The following is a 9,153-nucleotide window of genomic DNA, read 5'->3' as shown; positions in this document are numbered from 1 at the left end:
CGCCCTTTCCCACCCGCTACTGTCGACTTCAGGGAGCGCGCAATTACGAAATACAAGCCGTCGCCTCTGTTCGGCTAGAGTGTGGCGCGAACGCCAACATTTGTACATAGGCCCTCTGGGGTAGAAAGTGTTCGGGCGAAAGAGACGACCGGGGCCCGTCCTCGCTACAAAGGAGAAAGTTTAATATCACCCAGAGGATATTGGCTTCGTATCATCCGGCATGTGCAGCTCGTGAAACGCGAGCATTTAGGATCCTATAAAACGCGACGCATTATTTGAATTTAGGCCTCGCTCGCTCGCCTGACTTGAAGCCCGTAAAAAAAAAAAATAGAGGAGAAAGAAAAAGAAAGAAGAAAAAGAAGGCACAACATGCTCGCTGGCCGGACAAATGATTATTTAGGGCTGGTAATGAATTGCTTGTGCAAAAGGTCAGTGTATGAAGAGTAAATAGAATGTGAGAGAAATAAACGTTTGCCCAAAGACAGAATGATACACCTGACGCAGTATGTCAAACACATCACGAAAGCTCCTCCCATGCTTGCGCGGATGGTGCACAAATCATTTAAGCTTTCCTCGTCTTATTTTCGTTACGATTTCGTTTGTCCCTTTCAAATTGAATATAGCGGAGTATTTCATAGTTATACAAGTTGTTTTGTTATGATACTATTCGAACTACAACTGTACATGTTGGCACTTCCTTATTTAAGTATTTACAAGTAGTCATTTCTCATTAGCCTTCAAAATGATTTAAGGTGGAATCTGGGACGTTCCCCAAGATAGCAAAGCCTCCTTCAAATTTCGCACTCAAGAAACTTGACTTTAGATGAAGAGTGTTTACAGGGTGACAAGACATTAGTTCCTGCGACAGTTGTTCCGCTCTTATTTTCTCCAAGGACTTGGGGTTAGGATTAGGGTTGTGGTAGGGTTTTAGGTTTAGTTTGATGTGAGGATTAGGATTAGAGTTAGGGTTATGTCTGCGGGTAGAATTTATGTTTGGCTTATATAGCGTGTAGATATTTCATGGGAGCAAATGTAGCAGGAGCAAGTGTCTATGAAACCGTTTGCAGACATACTGTCTCGTGCGTAATAGCCGGGCTCAAATCACAGCACACTTCTTCGTCTCTTATCGACTAGAGGTTTGTCATATGTTATCTTGAAGAGTTCCCAATGGAAACTAAATGCCAGCCCCAACGCAGTTAGTATGTATTACCCCCAAAACACCTGGTGACAACGACGTTAGTTATCTCAGTGAGGTGTTATGTGAACGACAGCGGACCACTCAATGAGATTATACACATTACATTTCAACTCTTAACACATCTTCTGAAAATTTTCCGCGTTCGATGCTACACTCGCCATCACACACAGGTATACAATGTATTATCAAAATGCTGTAGATCAACATCACTGTTACCCGTTTACGTATCATTTAGGCATGTACTGTGAGATTTTCCTGAAATTAAAAAATAAACAAACAGACAAAATGTCTTTATAACCTCATAACTTTTGACACATTGCTTGAGGGGACTGTATTTTACAAGCCATGCTTTCAGCAGGTTCCTTCATTTCCAACAACTGTTCACTGATACAATAAATCAAGTCACAGTTAGCCTATTATGATTTTATTCTCTTTAACTATGTTTTCCTTATCATAAAAAAAAAATGAGCTGCATTGATTTCGTATGTATATGTGTAAATTTTATACTGCACTTTATACTTTTGTTGGAAATGAAATGAAATGAAATGAATTGAAATGAAATGAAATGAACTGGATTGAAATGAAATGAACTGAACTGAAATGAAATGAAATGAAATGAACCTGCATCTAAAGGAATATTGTCCGTGTGAGGTCTCTACATTAAATTTTACCCTCCGCAAAAATCTTCTTTCGGCACAATGAAATCAAATTACAAACAAAAATCATATATCCAGCTGTATGCACAAATTTGCATACTTGAGACTGAAAAAAAAAACATTCAACAGACAAATTAAACATGCCTGCATTTACAATGATTATCATTACGTGAAATTATTTCTGCGTAATTACGATGTCAAAGATCAAGCGATCAAAGCAAGTAACGGCGCAGAGTGGGGGATAACTACATTTTGAAATAGGTTGCAAATTGATTTGTAAGCTTTTGGTTTATGATGACATCGTGCCACTGTTACTAGTCAATACGGTGGAGGGTATCGGGTGCTAAAGCTGATAAAAGGGTTTGATGTCTGTATATAGTAAGTTGGCAAAATTAACGGTTGCAATGGCATGTCAGATATGACATATACATAATAACGTATTGCAAAACTCTATATGTAACAACATATTGTATATCATAAATGTAGATATGAATATAAATGAATATGTTTGTGATAAATAATGTATGATCAGTTTGATCATAAAATAGGTTAACGTTTGAAAGTAAGTTCGTCATTAGTTGGAACAAAATAAAACCCTTCAGTGATTCCCACTTATTGTCGCATAACAAGGGATATTCATGAATATTCATTGTCTTCATATCTTCATGATAATATCCTACCAGTATTCGGGAGTATAGGATCGAGAACAGTGCCTTCATGAGACAATGTCGATGGGATATTTTCCAAGGGACGTTATTTTTACTGCTTTAAATAAACGGGACATATTTTCATCACACATTCATACAACACACAAAAAAAACCTTGGTTCAAAATACATCTTATCCAGGGAAAAAGAAGAAGAAGATATAAGCAGTTAATGCACTTAGTCATTACATAATATTAGAAACTGTTTGTATTCCTTCAATTTATTTTGAAAGCATTACTGTTTGTCTACCTTATGCTCTATGTATTTTGTGTGTGTGCTGATCAGTCCTCTTGTATAAAGATTTTCCATTAAAAAAAAATCAATTAATAAAATATTCCGCGGGAAACAAAATCGGTGGCTGCCGGCCGCTATGCGAAGGGGCTTTAACATGGCTTTTCTCTCAGAGGATTTTCTAGTGGCTGAATATGGCAGGTGGCCGGTATAGACAAGTGACCGCTAAGGCAGGACTGTACATATATATATATATATATATATATATATATATATATATATGCGTATATGCGTATAGTGTGTGTGTGTGTGTGTGTGTGTGTGTGAAAATACGTCCGTTTATATTGTCATAACTGACCGAGCATTATCTGTATAATGAAGGAGGGAGGATATGAAATACGAGAAAGGTATAGATATTGAGCTCTTACACATCTTGGTTTGAACAAAGGGATAGTGGCCGATTGGCTTCATTTGAAAAAAACAAAAACAAACAAACAAAAAAACAAACAAAAACACCATCAAGAGCATCTGCCTCTGCCTGAGAAGTGGGCTACCATCTGCCAATGAAATGCCGCTTTCCCAACTTTCCGAATTCGGGAAATGATTGCTGAATGCCAGATGACGCCCTATATCGCGGGTCCCTGGTGTGTCGAGTTGTTCGGCATTGTCGGGTCCAGCAAACACCTTTGCACTCAGCATCGCAGTAGACTTCAAGACAAACGGTGAAAAAGGGGGCTATGACGCCTGCACGCCGCTGAGTCAACCTACGTATATAGATGCTACGCAACTGAAATCGTTCGAGAACCTTTTCAGTTCCTTTCCGCTTTGATCTGGGAGGCGCCCCTTCCGTTCCGACCGTTACGAAAAGTGCGACCACCCTAACAGGTGAATGCGCGTGCTTGAATGGGTCGAAATCCCCGAAGAGGTTGAAAAGCTATCAGAAACAACAAGAACAAAATAACAATGTTACAATAATCTATAGGACAGTTTGTAGGAAGGCGCACACACCTTCTCGAACAGACAGTTGAGAACTTTGCACGTTCTGTCATGACGAAAACGTCTGCTGAAGTCGCTTGTCACAACGCGCTCGGCTAAAATACTGTCAGAAATGTATCTCTAATTTTCTTATTTACAAGGGTACATTTTACTGCACAATAGATCTTGATTTCATCCTCCTCTCCAAGTCTGTTTTTCAAAGGAGAATCAACATTTTATTCTACCAGAGGGAGGGGTTCTGGCCTCCAGAGCTTCAGCTTAATACAAAACGATTTGATGTCCACACAAATTGTTGTTTTGCTGTTGCATTGATGATGTTTTATTCTACTCAAACAAGCAACATAGATTCCATTTCGAAGAAACATCGGTAATGTCTGAGGTCTTTTAAAAACTTGGCCACTCATGTATCTCTTATCTGTGACTAAGTTATCGCCACTCCTTCCCTTTCTAACTAATAACATCTAGTGGGTATACTTGCATCGGAGCACCACCACGCAAATTAACGTGCTCCAGAAAAATGTAAAATTGCGTTACCAAAGAAGCCCGTCAAACTTAATCATTGGTAGTTGCTGGGATGTAAGCGATGAACTTCTTTTTTTTTTTCATTTCGATGCTTTTTACTGATCAATACTACTTTGACTAATGCCTTTTTTTCTTTCAGTTTTACCGCAAGATAAGCAATGCCTGCAATTTTGATTAGGCTAGGCAAGGCGTAAATGTCCAGAAGGATTAATTCCCGAGTGAGTTTCGGCAAAATTTGTAACATGACAGCACTGTTTTGAACTGCTCATAGCAATATGTTTTCCAGTAAATTTGCAATCCGATTGTACAACCGGAATTGCACTGTTACTGTCGTTTCGTGTAGAATAATAAGAATAATGTTTTCATTGTTTGTTAGCATATTTCCCTGAAACCTGAATGTATAGCAATAACAAGAATCATATCAAATTGAAGAAATCTGACAGTTATAGCTTCCAAATTAATCGATGGAATTACCCAAGGGTTTTTTTCACAAATAGAGAATAGAAATAGAATGAAATACAACGCTTTGCTTTAATGCGATTTTCATGATATAAGAAAACATCATCCAACACGAGCGCACGGACATTTTAGACAAGCGCATCACCGAAATGTCAAAATTGAAATCAAAAGAAATGTTTTGCAATCATTTCCTTGAGAACAAACCTTCTAAAGCTCTTGCTGCTGTCCGATCAGTTTTTTTAAAGTATGTCTTCCTACTATATAGGCCTGTTCTTGGTATATCACAATGCATTACTACTGCTGTGAAAGCTTCTTATAATTGTTTACGAGCGAGAAAAAAATACAACTCTTGTCATCTAAATGCGGTTGTGTTTTTATGCACAATATATGTTTTACTTTCCCTACCCCTCCCTCATCACAGATCCACGTGCCGCTCCTTTGTCTTTTCGCAATCAATTTCATGATTAGCACTCTTCCAGACCGTAGAAGCCCAACATGTTCCTTTTAACCTCTCATATCTAAAGGTAGTGTTACCGGTTCCAGAAGCTTCGATTGTCGGGACAGCGTGGTAACATTAGATGTGTAATTGATCATTGTACACATCCGGGCTTTTTCTAAGCTTGTAGAACCGAGTTCGTTTAAGCCCATCGTACACTACACAACTTTGCCGCACCATTCACATGCAGTACGATATGGGGACCGGAAGTTTGACGTCACCAACCTTGCCAGTTGCCAGTCGTGCGACTGGATCGCAGTGCCGGTGGTATATGGCTTTGACATGTCGAATTTTCACGACTGGTCGTGGACTTTCAGCCAATCACGCTGCAAGTATGCCTGACACCTTTTCAGTCGTGAGCCTAGCAGTGTAGTCTTATCGCACCGTGTGCTACTATCATGACCTGCAATCACATCAAGCGTCTATTTTCCAAATTGCACCCACATCTTTGCAAATCCTATACCAATTCGAAGAAACAGATGGCAACCGACAGACCAGTCACAGTTCAGAGAAATACCCCTGAAGATGACCATGGTAAAGACAAATTGAAACCCACTTGCATTCAATTTCTTTTGATTCTCTTGAGACAAATCTGTTAATTGCTTAGATAAGCATAGTATAAGGGACAGTACAGTACTGGTTGAGGTGGGGATTCATGTTTTGAACCTTCCTAAGTGGGATAATGGGAAACCTCTTATGAAATATGAAAGAGCATGTAATTTTATGAAGGATTCAACATTTATTTGATGAAAATTGGTTTTCAAATGGCTGAGATATCAACAAAAAAAAGCGATAATGATAAAAGGCGACAGGCCACGCCTTTTATTAGGATCTCTTTGTTTCACCTTGTTTTGGGATATTTCAGCCATTTCAAAACCGATTTTCATCAAATAAACTTTTGATACCCCTCAGAATTGTATGCTCTTTGACATCTCTTATGAGTGGTTTCTGAATATCTCGCAAAACATTAAAAGCTAAATCCTCACCTCGACCAGAACTGTACACATCCTTTAAATGTCTCGATGTTTGCTTTCATTAACTGAGTGTTGGTATGTGAACTTAGAGAAATAAACTAAAATAATCTAAAAATAAGATAAATCATTATCAATTGAGGCGCGCTGGAACATGTGACATTTTGCTGCAGGTCTACTCTTAACATGTTTCCTGTGTTCACTGTTTAATTCATTGTATTTGAAGTATATAACCAAATGCATTTCCAGTCGATCAACTTGCATCCGATGACGTAATCACGTGTTCAGCGCAGTGGGGTAAAAACCTCTCCTTTTCCCCTTGCTGTTTCACTTGCAATAGCAGTATATGACGTCTTTATGAGGAAGAACTCACCGTGGTGTGGAAACGTGGGAAAGGGGGAAACATCAAGAATGATCGTCACGTTATTTTGGCCCTTTACAGTATACAGTGATATTCTTTCCAGAGACATGAGTACAGTGTATTGATTGAATCATTAATCATATGTCTCTTAACCTGGTGACTTTTCTGCCCACGTGCAGATAAGATCATACCCCTCCCCACCATTCATATATATATATATATATATATATATATATATATATATATATCGGGTTATCAATTTTTGAATTGAATATTTTGTTGGCCCGAAATGTAGAAAAAAGAAATGTATTGGTCCGAAATTAAAGGAAATATGAAATTTCATTTCAAATTTTTAACCGCCAGATCGGGCCACCAAAACATATCCTTTTTTTTTGTATCCCGACATCAATTTTTAGTTGCCTCGGGCCCACCGAGCCGCCGGTAATGTCAAAATCTGATATATACTATATATATATATGTATATATATATATATATATATATATATATATATGTATATGTATATATATATATATATATATATATATATATACATACATATATTGTAATGTCACGATCGAGGAATGCGTTATGCCAATACATGTATTACTGCCAATACGCGTATCTAAAATGTTTGGACATATATATATATATATATATACATATATATATATAGATATATATATATATATATATATATATATATATATAGGCGTATAGGCCTACACATGTATGTGTGTATGTGTATGTATATACATGTATAACTGGTAATCTGGGGAAACAATAGAATTCATTAAACTTTATTTCTCTTTCTGACGGACGTGTGCTCCTTCACTGGGATTTACTAACCTTTGTGCGAAATTGAGGTCGTCCCTGTCCTCAAAAATTAATGACAACCTGTGCACGTGGTAAACATTCGATTGACAGTCTCATGCTAAAAGTAACCCGATGAATCCTACTGCTTGAAGACCTCTTGAGTGGGTGAAGGAAATTACAGAGTGCTTTGCTGTCTCGCTGCCTACATTAAACAAGCAGCTACACTCGAGAGGGAAATTTAACACTCACAAATCATTCTGAGACACGTATCTCCTCGTTGGACTTTGGGACTCAATTGCTGCAAACTTGTTTTTGAAAACAAGGCTTTCGCGTAGAAAAAAAAAAATGCTCTTGCTCGAATCGAGATTATTTGTATATGATCTCACATTAATCATCAAGTCACAAATTAGATTTGAAAATTTGGAAAAAAAATCTAAATATACCCGGGCAGGAAACAGTTTGTTTTCCTAAAGCGTTCGTCCCCTGGGAGTGATTGTTGATTGAAAACAATTGAAAATAAAAGGATAATCGTCAATCTTATATATCAAAATAGAAGTCCTCATTCAAGCTGACCCCGCATCCTTGAGAAGTTGAATTCGCTCATTTTTCCACATCGAGGAAAACATCTTGCACAGCTTGAAGATGATGTTTTATCATTCTTCTTCGGCATGTGTCGCAAAAGCATGAAAAAGGGCGTTCTTGCGACTTGTCAGACTTACATTCATATCAACACAACACTGCCTTTAGTGAATACTTTAACAATATTGATTTTCTTCCAAAGGTCATTGCACCCGAAATTCGTTCAGTCAGGTATTTCATGTTTCTTTTTATTTATGAAACTTTCCACGAATTACATTCGACCCGTGCATCTACACATTAACAATAGTAACAAAAGTTTGGCGATCCCGTATATAGATTCTGAACTAATAATTGGAGTTAGAGTTCTAAAAACAAAAATACAAACTGATGTATTAATGTACTTTAACATAAGCCCTTCCCAGATATCAAGGCGTAGGCCAATATATAAAACAGAGAGGTTTACGCACATTTGACCGCATGAAAAACTCATGGGGTTGTTCGCTGTAACCTGTGTGGCATTTCAGGCGACAAAAGAAAAAAAGGGAGTGGGTGAGGAGACAGGGTTGGAGAGGGGTGGCTTCTTGACGTCTTGGGATGTTATCTCTTTTCTAAGGGCTTCCACTTTGCTTCTCTCGCTCGAACTGCAGTGCACTCATGCAACCGCGTTGCCCGTTCCACGACTGAATAAACTTTGCCAAGAAAGTCACGTGACAAGGAACAGACTAGAGTATAGGAGTACGGGGTTACTTCTGTTCGTCTCGAAAAAAAAAACAACTTTATATTTGTTCACTACTTTGCACACGTCTTTTTTTTTTTACAGTTCATTCTTTTGATGAAAAAAAAGTAAGTGCATCAAAGCGATAAAAAAGGGTTTCACTAGGAAGGTTGGAATAAAAAGTGATTTATCATGGTCACCCTGGAAACACGATATGGAAATCTTTGATGTTATGGAGATGATCGATGACTTCATCGGGTCATATCGTTTTCATTTTCTCTGTCTGTTTCCGTATGTATGTTCACCTATCTGGCAAGTTTAACGAATGTCACAAGAGGAATGAGGTTATGGAGTTAAAGTGGCACCTTTCAAGAAAAGCGATGACTAGAAAATAAAGGTTATACAGCGCAAGAGGGAGCATCTATTCTCTGTTGCCGACCTCGATAAGA

Source organism: Diadema antillarum, unplaced genomic scaffold (genome assembly GCF_040938485.1).
Source record: "Diadema antillarum isolate AM-2024a unplaced genomic scaffold, OU_Dant_1.0 seq00000299_RagTag, whole genome shotgun sequence".
Lineage (NCBI taxonomy): Eukaryota > Metazoa > Echinodermata > Echinoidea > Diadematoida > Diadematidae > Diadema > Diadema antillarum.
This window is presented reverse-complemented; position numbering follows the sequence as displayed.